Source organism: Triturus cristatus, chromosome 1_2 (assembly GCF_964204655.1).
Source record: "Triturus cristatus chromosome 1_2, aTriCri1.1, whole genome shotgun sequence".
Classification (NCBI taxonomy): domain Eukaryota; kingdom Metazoa; phylum Chordata; class Amphibia; order Caudata; family Salamandridae; genus Triturus; species Triturus cristatus.
In genome coordinates this window covers 957,709,275-957,726,911 of record NC_140580.1, presented here as the reverse complement: position 1 = coordinate 957,726,911, position 17,637 = coordinate 957,709,275, and the positions used below count along the sequence as shown (strand labels likewise).

General features: G+C 42.1%; 1 protein-coding gene and 1 pseudogene across 2 annotated transcripts in view; one reads left to right on the top strand and one right to left on the bottom strand.

Annotated features, from left to right (window-relative positions):
- Nucleotides 1-17,637, top strand: part of TPRN (taperin) — a 144,754-nt gene that overhangs the window by 56,898 nt on the left and 70,219 nt on the right. The window lies entirely within an intron of this gene.
- LOC146868442 (uncharacterized) lies at nt 14,814-16,013 on the bottom strand (annotated as a pseudogene).

Below are 17,637 nucleotides of genomic sequence, written 5' to 3'. Positions count from 1 at the left end.
AAACTAAGTAATTGGACATATCAGTTTGTTGTGTATTTTTATTACGCTTTTCGATTAACATTTTACTCGTTTTGTAGGTTTGGCTTAACAAGTACTACTTTTGGTCATTATAGTCCAGGTTTAGAGTGGGGTGAGTAGAATGGTCAGCTCTGCAGTTGTTTGAGCGAGAAGTACGCTAGCCTCATGCTTCAGGAATAGAGTCGGATTGCTCACTGCCCGCACTAACACAGTATAACTGTCTTTTTAGGACAAGTTTCATGTGAGGAGATGTGCACCATTCTTCATGTAATTGCAGCAGATGCATGTAGTTCATGTGTGCCCATCTATTGGGTGCCTCTCTGCACTAGTATTAATGCTGCTTGTTTACTTTTTTCCGAACCAGGTACTTGTTCTTGACTTTGGTTGCTACCTCAAAGTGGTGCAGGTGTCTATGCTGTGCTAAACTGCTGCTTCTGATGGTGTTATTATTGTAGATGTTCTAGTGCTCCCAGCAGAGTAAGTTTGTCTGTCGTGTCAGGATGCATGTCTGCGGAGGTGGTATGGTTCAAAAGATTTACGTCTACGGTGAGGTGGTATTGTAAGTAAGTACTATGTATGTGGCAAACCCCTGATTAGCTCTAATAATATTACTACAAAGTACAACACAGAGATAATGCTGTATTGTGGGGAGAGTACGATGCTGTGTAGCTTTGGAGCTGGATGTTGTGTTGCCCTCTTCGTGTTTTAGGAATATTCGCTATACTTATTAATATTTAGCTATACTTCTCACAAATTGCTGAAATGTTCAAAGATAAGCAATACTTTCCCCTCAGAGTTAATCTGAAAATGTTGCTCCGGCCTCTGCTTAACCAGCGACATTGAAATCTTGGATCAAACTGTGGTGGGTCTACGAAGTTCATTGAATGGATTGGCCTCCTGTTTGGACGGAGAACTGGTTGGAGATCAAATGGAAGATAATCCTGGCCTGTAGACATACATGTACTGAAGGTGGTTCTCGAACCAAGATCCAATGGGTGTCATAGGAAGTCATTACTATTTGCGTCTAGTGGTTGACAGTAAGTTGAGGTGAATCCTCTTTTTGACAGGTGAAAGTCGAGAAGATATGTTAATAAAAGCATTAAACCAATTTAACAGTAAATATGGGGGCTTAAATGTATAAATGTAGTCCTTGTAAAAGCTTACTCAGCTCATGTGCAGTCAGATCGGGTTTACAATGCCCCTACAATGGCAGTATAAAACAGGAGGGACCGAAGGTCTCAATTTATATAAAACAAAGTATTAGCAAATGTTAGATTTGCATAGAAAGAGAAAATTGCACAATCTTGTGTTCCAAAAACACTACCAACATAATTGTTTAGAAAATGAATTGTATTATCCGCTTTATACTTCAAGCCATTTAGTATGCATTTACAGTTTCATATCACCTAATGCAATGCATAACTGTTCAAATCAAAAAGAGTAAATAAACATTCAATGTTGCGTTAAAAATCCCAATGCATTTCGGGTTAATATCTAACCCTTCGTCAGGGGATAAATAAATTCAAAATTGACAAACAGTTTTCGAAATTTCTTGCGTTCAATTCTTCTTGACCTCCAAACGGAACTACAGTCACATGTGTGCTGTTAGCCATGTTGTGATAACATTTAAATATTATAGAATTTGCACTCGGAAAAAACAAAACTAGGAAAAGACAAGAGAGCCTTTAAAAAGATTCCCGTATGATGGTGAAGTTTAAGAGAGAAATAATAAATAAAATGTCACCCAAACGTGAAAGCGTAAAAATATGTTGCAAGCTTACCGAAATATCGGCGTTGCCTAATGTTGAAAAAAAGTTCCCTGGGCAGTTGGTGACAAGCCGTCTGAGAAAAGATATGTTTTATGAGCTATCGGTTGCGTGTAACGTTGTACGTTACTGCGATTTAAACTAAATTCGTTTCGTGCCATGTGAACTCACCCTCCTCAATTATTAGATGTCGGGAGTGATATCCGCTACTCCGAAGGTATAGGGAAATGCCGTGCCTGTAATAGAAGCACCCAGAGAGGTTACTCTCGGTTGCTGTACTGTAAAGGAATTTACAAGTTTCAGTATTTCTACTACGCGATTAAAAGATCGCGTCTCACCTTCTGTTCTAATCCGTGTGTATACAAAACGCTTCCAAAATTCTCTCGCTGAAATCTCGCATGCGTGCGGCGTGAGACTGAAGGGCTTCAAAAGCGAAGGAAGTTCTGAAGTAATGGCAATGAAAAGAGGACTTTGGGGTAAAAACAATGAAATAGAGATGGGACTTAGAAATCAAGTGAGTCTAAGCGGCTGTAGCTGCTTTACCCACTGAATATAAGTTCTAGAAGTTGTACTTATGATATGAAACGTCTGGACTACCATTACACAAGGGATCAAAGCTACAATGCATGTTAGAGTCAGTGCATATGTAAAAAAAGAATAAAGAAGTGAGAGTGGATATGAGCCTCCACGCGAGAAACGGAAACTTAAATGCGAGTGCAAATCCTTTACAAATAAACGTCATGTCAAAACCTTAAATAAAGCATAATAATTCATAATGATCATTTAGACCACCCGGAGTCACTGTTCCTAAGAATTTAATCCAGTGTGTTTCTCTGCGTGCAAGGACATTGTTCATGTCCGAATCTGTCTGTATGTTAAGACGTTCTAAAATTGTGAAACGTAGTTGTGGAATGGTGTGAGATGTGTTTACCCAATGTGTAACCAGAGAGGATGTCAAATTGCTGTTACGAATCCTACTCTTGTGTTCAATGATCCTAGTTTTAATTTTGCGGCTTGTCTTCCCAACATATACAAGGCCGCATGGGCACTTGATAGCATAAATAACCCATTCTGTGTTGCAGTCTGAGGTATGTTGAAGTTTATTGCCTTTGCCTGTGTGAGGGTGTGTGAACACGTTTCGTATTCGTAACAGCAATTTGACATCCTCTCTGGTTACACATTGGGTAAACACATCTCACACCATTCCACAACTACGTTTCACAATTTTAGAACGTCTTAACATACAGACAGATTCGGACATGAACAATGTCCTTGCACGCAGAGAAACACACTGGATTAAATTCTTAGGAACAGTGACTCCGGGTGGTCTAAATGATCATTATGAATTATTATGCTTTATTTAAGGTTTTGACATGACGTTTATTTGTAAAGGATTTGCACTCGCATTTAAGTTTCCGTTTCTCGTGTGGAGGCTCATATCCACTCTCACTTCTTTATTCTTTTTTTACATATGCACTGACTCTAACATGCATTGTAGCTTTGATCCCTTGTGTAATGGTAGTCCAGACGTTTCATATCATAAGTACAACTTCTAGAACTTATATTCAGTGGATAAAGCAGCTACAGCCGCTTAGACTCACTTGATTTCTAAGTCCCATCTCTATTTCATTGTTTTTACCCCAAAGTCCTCTTTTCATTGCCATTACTTCAGAACTTCCTTCGCTTTTGAAGCCCTTAAGTCTCACGCCGCACGCATGCGAGATTTCAGCGAGAGAATTTTGGAAGCGTTTTGTATACACACGGATTAGAACAGAAGGTGAGACGCGATCTTTTAATCGCGTAGTAGAAATACTGAAACTTGTAAATTCCTTTACAGTACAGCAACCGAGAGTAACCTCTCTGGGTGCTTCTATTACAGGCACGGCATTTCCCTATACCTTCGGAGTAGCGGATATCACTCCCGACATCTAATAATTGAGGAGGGTGAGTTCACATGGCACGAAACGAATTTAGTTTAAATCGCAGTAACGTACAACGTTACACGCAACCGATAGCTCATAAAACATATCTTTTCTCAGACGGCTTGTCACCAACTGCCCAGGGAACTTTTTTTCAACATTAGGCAACGCCGATATTTCGGTAAGCTTGCAACATATTTTTACGCTTTCACGTTTGGGTGACATTTTATTTATTATTTCTCTCTTAAACTTCACCATCATACGGGAATCTTTTTAAAGGCTCTCTTGTCTTTTCCTAGTTTTGTTTTTTCCGAGTGCAAATTCTATAATATTTAAATGTTATCACAACATGGCTAACAGCACACATGTGACTGTAGTTCCGTTTGGAGGTCAAGAAGAATTGAACGCAAGAAATTTCGAAAACTGTTTATTGTCAATTTTGAATTTATTTATCCCCTGACGAAGGGTTAGATATTAACCCGAAATGCATTGGGATTTTTAACGCAACATTGAATGTTTATTTACTCTTTTTGATTTGAACAGTTATGCATTGCATTAGGTGATATGAAACTGTAAATGCATACTAAATGGCTTGAAGTATAAAGCGGATAATACAATTCATTTTCTAAACAATTATGTTGGTAGTGTTTTTGGAACACAAGATTGTGCAATTTTCTCTTTCTATGCAAATCTAACATTTGCTAATACTTTGTTTTACATAAATTGAGACCTTCGGTCCCAGCTGTGATTCACGCAGGCTCTGGTTTTTCCAGAACCTTTCTTTTTTCATGTTATACCCAGGGATGTAGACTCACACCCCTTATGTGAAAGCACGCTTAAAACACTATAAGATTGTTAATAGAGTATCCACACTTTTGATACACAGTAAGGTGTGCAGACCCACCAAACCACTGTAGTATAAAACAGGAGAGCATATTGGATAAAATAATGTAGACATTTGGACCGAATTCTTGCCACCAAGTGGTAGTACTTCGGCTGAGGCCATTTGATGGGAAGTTTTCCTCTGCTAAGCTGAAATCCATAGAATGGGAGTTCAAGATGTGAGTTGTTGTGACTTGATAATGGTATGAAGGCAAATAATTGATGTACAAGTGGCATCTCTGTTCTTGGTCAGAGGCCAAGCTCCCCTCTAATTGTTTCAGCCATAATGCAACCAAATAGTCAAAAGAACTAGACGTAGGTGCATCCATTTTACAAGCTGAAACAAAGCAGAAGTCACAGTTGAAGATAATTAAAATATTCCCCATGCCCCCTCTCTAGGAACAAACCCCTCCAAAGATGTACTTGTCAAAAGTGGCAAGCCAGCCACCACTCCATTCCAGCGAGGCTAGTCGTGTGATCCCAGCTTCCTGTGGCATCTTTTAGAAGGAAGAATAGCACACCTAGATAGAAACATAATGGATCGCACATGATACAAAGTGCTCTGGGATCCTGCCATAGGCTCTAGATGAGCCTTAAGATAATGTGTAGCCTTCTCACTGATCATAGATACTTGAGGTAAGACAGTGTGCAAATGTAAGAGGAGCACAATGAAAATTTGAAATTGATCTTTGTATGAAGATTATTAATATGGACATGTATGTTTAGCTATTATGCGTCAAAAGCTGCTGGGACAAATTAAATGTCTATCCCTGATCCTAAGAAGGCTCGATCAAAGGCAGAAAAAAGAGGCAAAACATAATTAAGTAGTTGTGCATTGAGCTATTCCGAGGACCAGTGTACTGCATGGGAGGGACCCTTGTTATGCTATGTAGATTTGTAGCGCACACTATCACCCGAGAGAGTATCCTGGCACTGAGCAGGTGTGAGCCAAACCTAGTGCCTAAAGCCAGGTCTTCAACTTCATGCGAAATTCAAGAAGTTGGGAGAAGGCTCTTATGTGTAGCGGCAGGTCATTCCATGATTTAGGAGAGATGTAGGAAAAGTGCTTGACCACCATATCTGGTTTTCAGTATGCATGGGATGTGCGGAAGTAGGAGTCCGGACTAGCGGAGGTGTCTGGATGGTTGGTGAGAACAAATGCAATTGTGGAGGTACGCAGGGCCAGTGATATGTAGTGTCTTAAATGGGTGGCTTAAGAGTTTGAATTGTGCTCGTTTGTGTATGTGGAGGCAGTGGAGTTCCTTCAGGTGTGGTGATTAAACCCATAACTTAACACGAGACTGCACGTGTAGTGATCTAAATGTGAAACTGTGGTGATGGGGCAGCCGATGCACAAAAATAGGTAACTTTATTTCTGCAGGTAGACAGTGTGGTTTGTGCATTTATGTGATAGGTGTGTTAATGAGAAGATATGTAGTTCTTATCCAAGCCAACACATCTGAGGGTCTCACGTGTGATGTTTGGGTTCTGCCACACCTCTGTTGCCGCTTAGATTTGACTACAGCTAGGATTAATTTGCCTCTGAACTAGTTACATGTACTATTTTGTATTACTGAGTTTAGATCGATGTGAGCTTTCGATGTAACTTTATGCTTGCTGGATGGCGAAGGTAGGTGGCTCTATCTCCCTGGACTGCCACGCACGTGTAGAGAATGATGCCAACAAATTCATGCTTCATGGTGGATAGGAGCCAGCTTTGATGATAATTGCTGAGCGAGTCATTGCAATTCCGGAATTGTATCAATACCAGAGAGAGGCTGGCAGTAATGAGGAATTTCTGACATCATCCAGTGATGTCTTCCTAATGAGCCCTGGAAAAATGACAGTGACAAAGGACAAATAAATGTGTGTAGCATCGTCCAGAAGCAACTCTCAAAGCTTTTGAAGAGAACTCATAAACCGGAGGGTGGGGGGGCCAACTTTGTAAAACCAAAGAATTCTTAACAGCTGGACAAAGATGTCGTACGGCAACAGAGGTGTACAAAATAAGAAAATAGGACGTCAAAGAAGGAATCTGAATGAAGAAGTTAAAAAATAGATGGCGCGGGAATATTCTGTTCTGTATTGAGAGATATTAAGAATTTGTTAATTTTAGAGATCTGGTGCAGATCATATTAAGGTGCTTTGAAGTAGCACAGAAATACTGGCTTCTTGCCAGAATCATTCCGCACACAAAAGGCAGACCCTGGCTTAAAAATGTGTGCTAGCATTACTCCCGAACACTTACCAGTGACGTCACGAGTGCAAATAAACCAGGTACTTAAAGGCGGCCAACTTTGGAGATGGGGAACCAAGTTCGACTCCCTGCATCGGCTTATCCTGTGATTCTGGGCAAATTACTTTATCTCCCAGTGCCTGAAAAATAATTTTACATTTGTGTAATGTAATTCAGTGCTCACGTCAAGCGCTCTAGAGCCCTTGGGCCGAGTTCGCATTTCATAAAACGGTAACAAAAAAAAAAATACCCAATGCAAACGACAAAAAATACCCTTTGCAAAATGCAGTGTTTTTTCACCTATTATTACTTCGTATTTTTAAATAACCTTGCGAATGTTGCCCTCTGTTGGCAGACGGTTTTTATTAGGGAAACAGACTGAAGAGCACCCTGTCAAGTGACAGCGTCAGGTTCTGGCCCCTTTCACTTTTTATAGGTAGCCCTACTAGCATGTCGTTGATGAAACTCGTGTGGCGTCAGAGCATTTGTTCATGCTCCTGGGCCGATCCGCCCTGCGAGTTCACAGATTGATTTCACAGCACGTGCTCGGCTGTCTTTGCTGTGAATCCGGTTGACGCTTGCTGGGCACTCTAGGTGTGGTGCCCAAGAGGGACACAGGGCAGACCTGGCTGACAGGATTTGCTGCAGTTTTATTTGCAGGGTGCGACTCCGAGAACAGGCTTCCTTGCCCTGCTTCTGTGCACGGGAGGGGCGTGGTCTGTCAGCGGTCGAAGGGTCAGATTTCCAAAGCTTTGTTTTATGGTTGCAAGTTTGCGACCTCAAAAAAGCTTCTTGCAATGTATAAAAGTCAAATTGTGATTCGGTAACTTTGCTACCAGATACTGATACAGTATTTGGAAGAGGCGGCCCTTCCAAATATTTAATCAAAATGGTATAAATGTAATGTTTTGCCACCAAATTCCGGTCGCAAAAGCTGTAACACTTTACCACCAGTTTAAACCTGGTGGTAACCCAACCACAAAGGAGAAGAGGACCCCTTCCCCTCTGAGAATATATTTAAAAAAAATTACAAGTAGGCAGTGGCCCCACTGAAAAGTTTAATTTTTTCTTTTTAAACTCGTTTCGGTTTCCTTTAACCCGTTCGATGCGTTCGTTGGCCAACGGCTGTCGCAAGCACTACCTCCGTAGGCCGATGCGGCCCCCTGCCCGTGCATGGAAACGCTCACACCGCGGCGTACTTTACGCCGCGGTTAAAGGGTTAAGGTGATCGAGCTGCATATTAAAAAGCAATCTCCGATACGGTGGTCTGCAGACCTAGCAGGCCACCATCTCTGTGATGGCTGCAATTCCTAATGGGACGCACAGTTCAACCTACCTCATTAATATGCTCGAAGTAGGTCTATTTGTGACCCACTAGGAATCACTAATGAAACTCCAAAGGGTTTCATACATTAGGAATTCCTATTGTAAGTACATCCAGCCTGAAGTGCATTAAAAAAGTATGGGCACTGTGGTGCTGTGCACAACGGAGGTGGGAGTGAGTGAGCATGGGGGTGTCAAAGGTGTGGATAAAAAAAACAAAAAAATATTCTGTAACCATTTTTACTCTTTCACCTTCTGTTAGCTACATATAAAATAACACACAGCTTAAAAGAAAAATGCAGGTTTAGTTAATCAGAGGGAAATGTAGTCTTACATTAAGACACCTCTATTAGTTAATGCACTGCAGAGGCCTGAGTGTGTAATCGGAGTGACCCAGAATTGAAACCTGGTTGGTGCAGTGGAGAATAGTGACTTGTGTATGTTTAGTGCTACAAGGTCAGTCTATGACATAAAGCACTGTGAACATCTAAATCATTGTTTTAAGCTTGCCTTGTTCACATTATAAGATAGGCTGCTTCAAAATGCGCAGAAAAGTTTAAGATTAAATGCTTCCAAAATATAGATTTTAGTAATAGCCTGAGTAACTAGTGCAATTGTTTCATACCTGTCTTTTAAAATATACACTTTTCAGCTCAGATGGTAACGCGCTTGCAATAGCACACAAAAAATAAATTTGTGTCATCCGGAAGCTTCAAGTGATTCTCTTTAGTTAAACCAATAACGGTTTCCAAGCACCCGTTACATTTGCAGATTGACCAGTTGTGCACATTTACATTTATTTCAGGCAAGCAGGCACCCTGGCCAGGAGGCTTGTTTAGATGTCTGCCCCTTTCTCAGTTTTACACCACAAGAGACTCTCTACCTTACACTAAAGCATTTCATCTCTTGGAATGAACCGTCCCGGGACGGTTGTCTTTTTCACAAAAAGTAGGGGATCTGTTTTTCTTAAATGAAAAAAGGTTGTGCGTATCATGCCCCTCAGACCCCTCCCACTTAGACCACTGGTCTACTTTCCACAGAGGCTTCTGCCACGTTGGCTCAATTTTGGGGGTTTAGAAATGTTGGTAGGAATGTTGGAAAAGTGTGTAATTTGGAGAAAGGACTATATCCAATAAAACCTGAAGAAAAGTAATACAGTGAGAGGAGAAACATCACATCTTTTAGGACCCAGACACACACATAGTTTACACCAAAACTACAATAGTGCTATTAACTGCTTGTCTTACCTGGTTTGCGTGGCATCCCTCACTTGTAGACATCTGCATTATGTACACTTTGTAGGGTTCCAGATACGGGCACGGAAATAACTCACTCGGTTTGTGATGTCCCCTCTTCCACCAGAGCCTGTTTTGCAGCAATACACAAATGTCATGCCTCTAACTCTGTAGGCACCTTTCACATATGTGGCTGATATTTTGCTAAATGTTCTTAGAATATGATTTCATTTTTGTTCATTTGTTGTATAATAGCTACAAATCTATGATAATAATTCCTAACCGAGTTTACCCCTTTTTAGGTCTTGCTTCAGACCGCTGTAACAATCGCTTCTCGACAGGCCTACTGTTTTACAATTCTTTATATAAATTTACAGTGGGTTTTGGAGCAGTCCACCTAAACCATTGGCTTGTTGCATTTGCTTCTTCAGTATTGGCTTGAAATATTGTGAGTCACATCTTAAATAAGCCCATTGGCGATTTAACTTTCTCACCTCATTCTTTTGGCTTTTTCTGTGTCCTTCAACCTCGTGTACATTGCTTGCATTGCAGTCCATGAAGGACTATTTTATCACCACTTATTCATGTGGGCGGTATAGTTTCCAGCCCTGAGAGTCCACCATCGCTTCCTCACTCCTCTGTCATGGTCTCCATTACCGTGTTGCCTCACCTATTCCCATCTCGCTGCTGTTCACTTCCAGTTGCTCCCTGCCATCGCTTGCACACTCCCCACCACCGTGTCACTATCTGTTCCCTGCCTATCCAGCATCCGTTAGAGCCTGGGCACAACAAAGATGGCTGCCCGCCACTCTCGAGTTCTTGTTTTGCCAATGCTTATATAACTACGGACCAGGCATTGAGAAAGGCAATGTTAGGGGGTGGCGGCCATCTTTAAATCATATTATGTATTAAATTGTTCGACCGTTCCCTGATGGCCATCACATCACGCTGCATCTAGATGCCACGTTAAGATGCACTGTAAAGCCATTTTGGAATGGTGCAACAGCAAAAAAGTGCAAAATACCATTCCTAGATGGCAACTTGCTTTGCTATTAACTTTACTAATACTTGCTCTGCAATTGTACAAGTTTTGGCAAAACTAGTATTGCATGCGGTAACTGGCCATTTTTTATATTTGATAGCAAAAAACGAAAACAAGCATTGGTAAAAGCTAATTGGGCAAGCAAGACATATTTGCTTTTACCAGTGTTATTTATTTTTGGCAAGTGGTGCATTTGTACCACCCTAGTAAAAGCTATTGTAGTAGTATCTTCCAAAAGATCGACTTGGCAGGAACCAGCTAGATCTAGCACATACGCTTACATTGACAAAGGAATACCTCCGTTACAATATATGGTTTGTAGAACTTCTATTTGATGCGGCCGTGGGCATCAATACCCTTTATTCAGGTAATTGCTGTCAGATCTTCACAGGCAATGGCAGCACTGGTCTCATAGCAACCCATTTTCTTTGTTGAGAGTTATCTTGTGTGTGGCTACAGAAGATTTAAAGGAGTCACCGTACAGTTAAATAAAATATGTAGATCTATATAGCGCAGCTTATCACCTGTGAGAGTATCCACGAGCTGTCCTGTCCATGGGCACGGGTATATTGAGCGATTTGTTTATCACACATGGAGAGTGAGAGAGTAAACGACACAGTTGCGTTCTCCCGTCCTACAATTTTTTTCACAATGAGCAACTGTTCTAGAAAAAGTAGAAGATAATAATCATCCGTTGTGGTGGAGTAATCTTCCAAAACCCAACTGTGAGATGGAATATCAAAGATATTGAAGTAAAAGCCTCACTCACATAATAGTGACATGCTTCATCATAGGCGATTACTCCACACCCAGAGAAGATGGTACTCTCCGGGCGGACTCAACCACAGATATAATGGGAGTTCTTAGATAAGTGGGTACTGGTTAAGCAGGGAACCAGATTCTAATTAAAAATACCTACGAGCAGCTCCACATCGGACACACCAGTGCCTTGCAAGCATGGTGTGGATGCTGGGCCAGTCAGTACACTTATCACCCAAGTATGCTCAATCCATGTTTGTCATTGATCCATAAAGCAGCTATCTGAGAGCCATCCACCCTGCATCTTTTGTCATGAGCACATCTTTTCCTGTTCCCACCTTGCCTGCTGCACAACTCCAACTCCCTGTTGGTCCACTTCATGGTAAAAGAAGACCTTGGAAGCGTGCGTATTGTATATTCCTTATGTAGCACAGATAGAGCATGAAATGATGCGCCCGCACTCTACTAAGGCAACATTTGAGTGCGGGCATCATTATGGTGTGCGTAGACATTTACAGAAGTTTACTTTGTTAGCAGTGAACTAACGTAATTGGATTTTCAATTTTTTTTTAATAATCTTGGGTCGTCCGTACTACCGGCCGATGCCTACCATGAAAGTCGAGGAAACCTGGTATGGTGCTGCTGCAAGTGGAGCCCCTTGTCGACAGAGTAAGCCAGCAGCAGGGTCGGATTGGTAAGGTGGGCACTTGAGCAATGGACGATGGGCTGGTATCTGAGATGCAGATGTGGGCTGCTTTTTTGGCCAGCGTGGTGGCTGATTTGGGCTGTCTGTGCAGTTCAGATGCCTCCAGCAGCCCAGTGTGGGCCTGGGCGGACTTTACTACGCACATAGGAGCGCTACCCAAGTAAGACATGCATGATATACCTACAGAGAATTAAAAATGTGACAACAAGTTTTACTATGCATTTTCTCCTTTACAGGTATTCGCTGCATAGAACTTGTAAGTAACAAGATCCCACAACACTCACTACGTACTGTAGGGCGTGCGTTTATACTCACACTAACGTGCCCCCTCTTTTGGGTCACGCACTCATGGTCCTGACGAAAGCCTCTTGAAAAAATTTTGAAGGCTGAAACTAGTAGACCTACACTCCCCTTTTTTTTATAAATGAGATGTAGAGGTTCAATTTAAAAACCTCCAGTATATCGTGATTACATTTTTTAATCATGTCCTAAGACTCTTTTATTAAAGCTTTCACAAGGGTATTTCCTAGAGACATTTTTAGCACATAATTTCACTGCACATAACACTGTACACTTTACACACAAAAAAACAGCTCCTCTGTAGTTCAGGCGTTGAAGCACAGCTGGATTACACTCGGTAATCCAGCTGGACCCCGATGATGAAGCATGCCACCTACCAGGTAGGTGGGTGAGGGGTTTCTTTAAACAACAAACAGTTGTTTACGCTCCTCCTGCGTAGGTACAGGTCACGAACTGCGACCTTTACACCTACCAAGGACTTGTCCAATTTGTTTATTCAGTGACTACCCAGGGAGTGGGACAAGCAGCCTTTCTATTTTTCCTTGCTCTCTTTTTGTTTTGAAGCTCTCCTTAATTAATCAGCACTGCGGCAATATATAGCAGCATAAAAAGGTGATGGAAGAATGTGAAAGGCTATTGAAGGTGGGTGATGTCATCCAAGTGATGATACTGGAATGAGATACCAGAGCTGTTCCAACAGCTTTGGTGTGTAGTCAGATTCCCTTTCCAATTTGAATTGTTTTAGTCATGAAAAACACACTGTTCATCAAAGTAGCTCTTGAGAACACCTGCGGTGTTTGTGTCAACAAGCGCATTTCATTAAACAAATTACGATGACGTGGCGTAGGCCATCCATGTGCAGCTAATGGAGCTTAGAAGGCAGAGTGACTGGTATTTATTAACGACTATGTCACAGGAATTAATCTTTCCTGGACCTCTGTTAGTACAATCCTTTACTATAGTAGTTTGTTGGCTTTGATAACTGCAGGGCTGCAATAGAAAATATTCATAGAAACCACCTTCATACTACACGTGTTTTATTACTGTCCTTTGCAACACACACAAACTGTACATTGAATAAGTGTGTAAGATAGGCTTCACATGTATATACTTCCCATTTAGTTTCCAAGGTAAAACATACTTTTTACCTTCACTTAAGTATAGGAAGCTGGTACATGCACCATGAAGTTCCCCCTCTATATTCTACATAGCATTTCAATTTCCTTACAATGGGCAAGCATTTTTTTAATATGTCTATATTACATTTTAAAAGCGCCTCACATATATATTTGATCCAATGTCAATTCAAAACAGCCATATAGTATTGGAGTTTTTCATTGTTACGTTGTACAACGGATCGTCAGAATTGTCCTGACCTGCATCTGCGAGTAACAGAAGGGAAAGTGCTGACATATGTGAAACGGAGATTAACAAAGTATTAAACAGAAATGCATCCAGCAGTCCCAGTGCAATATTAGGGTATTTCGCTGGTGATCGAAACCGAGGTTCAGAGCCACCATCGCCCATATTTGCAAGAGGCCAATTCAGTTCTAGTCGTCCTACCTGGCATTTTGGGCAACAGATGTACCATTCACATATTACTGCGAACAAGCATTTAGAGTGTTAAGGATATCTGAATATTTTAAAATGCGAAATATCATTCACAATGTAAAAATATTGAACAAAGTATAGGCACATGCATTTTTTGCCCTGAACTGGCCAAAGTTTAAGTCCACAACGTCTTTTGCTTATTACATTTAAAGGGATTTTGTAACAGTTTGAACACCCAGTTTTACATTCCTCCCAAAAACACACTGTGCATCCGTTTGGCGGCCATTTTCAGCCACTGTGACCACAACCACATTATTGCAGATCTCACAAATTGCACAATTAATTTAAATTACTAATATTTGCACTAGTTTTGGTGTACAACAAAAGTTTTAAAAAATAGCCTGTAAAAATGAAATTCATCATTGTACCAAATGGCTTAAGAAGAAAATGCTCTCCCTTTTAAGTCAATGAAATGCATTGTTTCTTGGTCTCGTCTATCCTTAGCTGGCACAGACCTGTTGTGTACAATACCAATACTTGTGTTTGGTCTGTGGTAAGCCATTGCTTGTCATCTGTTGGGTTTCTTTTCAATGTAACTGGATGGCTTCTTACATGATTGCTTTTCTTCCGTGTATAGTGTTGACTGCAAAGTAGTTCCCTGAATGAGAGCAGTAGAAGGATGGTAAATAGGTTATTCTCAAGGGGAAGGACAAACACAAGAAAGGGAATTAAAAAGCCATTGAGTAAAATGCAAGCACATGAGATTGACATGAAATCCAACCACTTGTAAGCCATGGTCTGGCTCAAAGCCCACCACAAGTAAGGGTTGTACACAATAGGTCTTTGACAAAATACACCTAAAAGCGGTCCGAGGCAAGACCTAGCGAGTTAAAAAATATATATATATATAAAATAAAAAGAGATGGCTAAAGAAGATAAGGTAAAAGTGATAATAAAACCAAGGGAGAAAGCAAAAAGGCATCCACTTCACCCCACTCCAGTATCAACAAAATTAATTATAGCACGCAGAATGGTGTGTCCAAATGAAAAACTCAGAGGCTCCAAAGATCACAAGTTCACTTACCTGGTGGTATAGTAAGACCTGAAGGCAACGGCATTGTGCTTTGTTAGGAGGACACACCATGAGCTGTGGTGCAACATTTCCCGGAGGAGTCTCCTTCGCATACCTTGGTGATTGCATCGGTGATGAGCTGGGCATGATGTTTGCAACTGTGCTCTGCTGCATGCCACCAGCAGCAGAACCTGGAACACCGAACCCATGCAGGGACGGTGTAATAGTGGTGCACAGGGTGTCGTCGGTGGTCACTGCGGAGGCACAACACAGAGTATTGTGTTAGGCTTATGGGTGGAATCATCATTAAAAGAGACATTGGGGGTTTGTAGCATGACGCTCCTGCTGTAGGGTGAAGGTGCACTACTGATGTTTTAGGCTGCATTTGAGAGTCCAGTTTACAGTGAATTATAGCTGTGTTCTGGTGGTTGACAACGTGTGTTTCTGACGTTGGTGAGTAAGTTTGCCTTGCCCAGTCAACATTTTGCATAAACACAGGGCCAACTGAGTTACAATGCCCATTTTGTATAATGGCTGCTATGTGAGTTTGATGGTCTCTGAAAATGGAAAGAGGATTGGTTGACGCCATACATCAAGTTGGCTTGAAGCAAACTTTGATTTTCAGCACAAGATGCACTTTTGCGACTGCATGAAATAGTCATGTTTGAACTATTGCTGCTTGGACTGCTAACCGCCCCTGTAGGATACTTATACAACCTGGAGCTGTGCTGAGTAGACTGGTGGAACTGAACGCTAACAGCAGGCAGTGTGGAGCTCATCGTAGGTGCAGAAGGGATCGCCGGTGGCAAAGTGGCTGCTGGTGATTTGGAACTTCTTAGCACTGTGATGGGGACAGGGGGGCTCATTAGTGATACCCTGGCATGGGGACCCATCAATGTTGTGACATGAGCCCGATGTGGCTGCTGTCTGCTCTGACTGTTTACATGCACACCTGCAACAGGCTGAGCACTGATGGAAGCTAGCTCTTTCTGCTGCTCCCAGTCGCTCCTCGTATACTAAGTACTGAGCCACCAGTTCTTTGCTGCTGCTGAGCATTGCTCTATCCCCGAGAATCCCAAGTGCCCACCCCCGCTGCACCAGGCCCAGTCAGTTGCGATTTGAAAGAACCCACTATGTCACTGATGGCTTATTTGTCCACCTCGGAGAAGAGCATCTCCTCCAAGGGATCAGAGAGGTCAGCCATCTTGCTTGTCTGCACTCTCCTCTGAAGCCTTTGGGGTTTCGTCTCAGTGAGCCTATGATACTGCCCGGGGCATTATGGGAATCTGGTGACGACATAGGATCTCCATCCCAGCTATTGAGTTTGCTGTAAAGGCGTGTATATCTAGTCACATGTGTTGCAGTTGTAAACAAGGTGACTGCAAGCGGAGGTCGGGTAGTTGGACGTAGTGTGGGCGGGGCATAGTAATTGCCGGGTCTGGTGGTTTAGTGGGCTAATGCGTCCACTAATACGGCCCTTGTTTGACCTAATGGTCGCAGGTTCAAATCCCGCCGGATCCACTCAGATTTTCATCCTTCCTTCTGAGGTCGATAAAATGAGTACCATTGAGTTGGGTAACAATAAACATCAGTTATTCAGCGCCAAGATGCCTATGGGTAAACGTACACTTTACAAATGCATGTTATGTTATCCCAAAAGGAAAAAAAGCAAACCACAGCAGTAGGTTTATAAACCAGTAGCATCGACACTGTAAGGAAAATGTACCCTTTCTTTATTTTCGATTAGTCGGAGAGTCTAAACCAGACTCAATCTTTGAGTCCAACACAATTGACTGATGGCGGCAGAGCGGATGCAGTGAAAGAAGGGCTTGGGGAGAAGCTGACTCGGCACTCCCTGGTTTTATTTTTTTTATGTGCGCGATGGAACAAAAAACTGCGTGTGACACACTTGCATGGTGAAACCATGCTGCTGCCGTGACCCGTTAGACCTGCCCTTTTCCATGCGCAGCCAATGATGGATGGAGCAAATGAAAAGTTGGACGGATAATACAAAATAAAAACAACAACACTCTGTGCTGGAGTGAATGAAAACAGCAGTGCTCCAGTGGAAGGGTTGTTAACCAATAAAGAAGAGGTTCCTAAAATGGTCATAAAATGAGGGATAGTGTACTTGGTCCCTGCTCTTGGGGAGGAGTAAACCGAGGAAGAGACATGACAAATACATGCCATGGACAAATGGGGAGAAAGAATAGAAGCGCGGCGATTGAGCCAGCAAATGAGAAGCCTATGGGGAGGGCTGCGGCCCACAAAAGGAGATACAGCATGTCTCTTCTAGACAGCGCATGCACTGTCTAAAGCCGAGACCTAAAAATTAAGCCCAGTATTAAAACCTGGGTGGAAAGGTGGAGGTAAAATTAACATGCTTAAGCGTAAACAAGCAACAGTCTTCAAAATGAATGTTTAAAATGACACAAGCCTAAAGTCAGAACTCTGAACTCTTTTCCTATGTAGGCAGTGCCTTAGCAGGACACCAAGCAACAACGGGACAAACATAGTGTAATGACAGGTAAGGCACTGAGCGGCAACAGTGTCCTGTAACTGCCTTGGCTCTTCCCTGCTTACTTACTGGCCTTCATCTGGAGCAGTCAGTAGGGAAGAGGCTACTTAAGCAGACACCACTCCAATGACCTATCCAGGGTGACCTTATAATTTAAAGAATGAAAGGTGCAGGTGTTGTGAGCATGTGCCCATTTTCTGTTGTGAAGTAACCACTACACATTCATTGGCCGGTTTGCCTCATCTTGTTCTTTTAATGTTGAATTCAGAACGTCGGTAGCTCACTTTGAGTTATTTATTTATTACAGCTG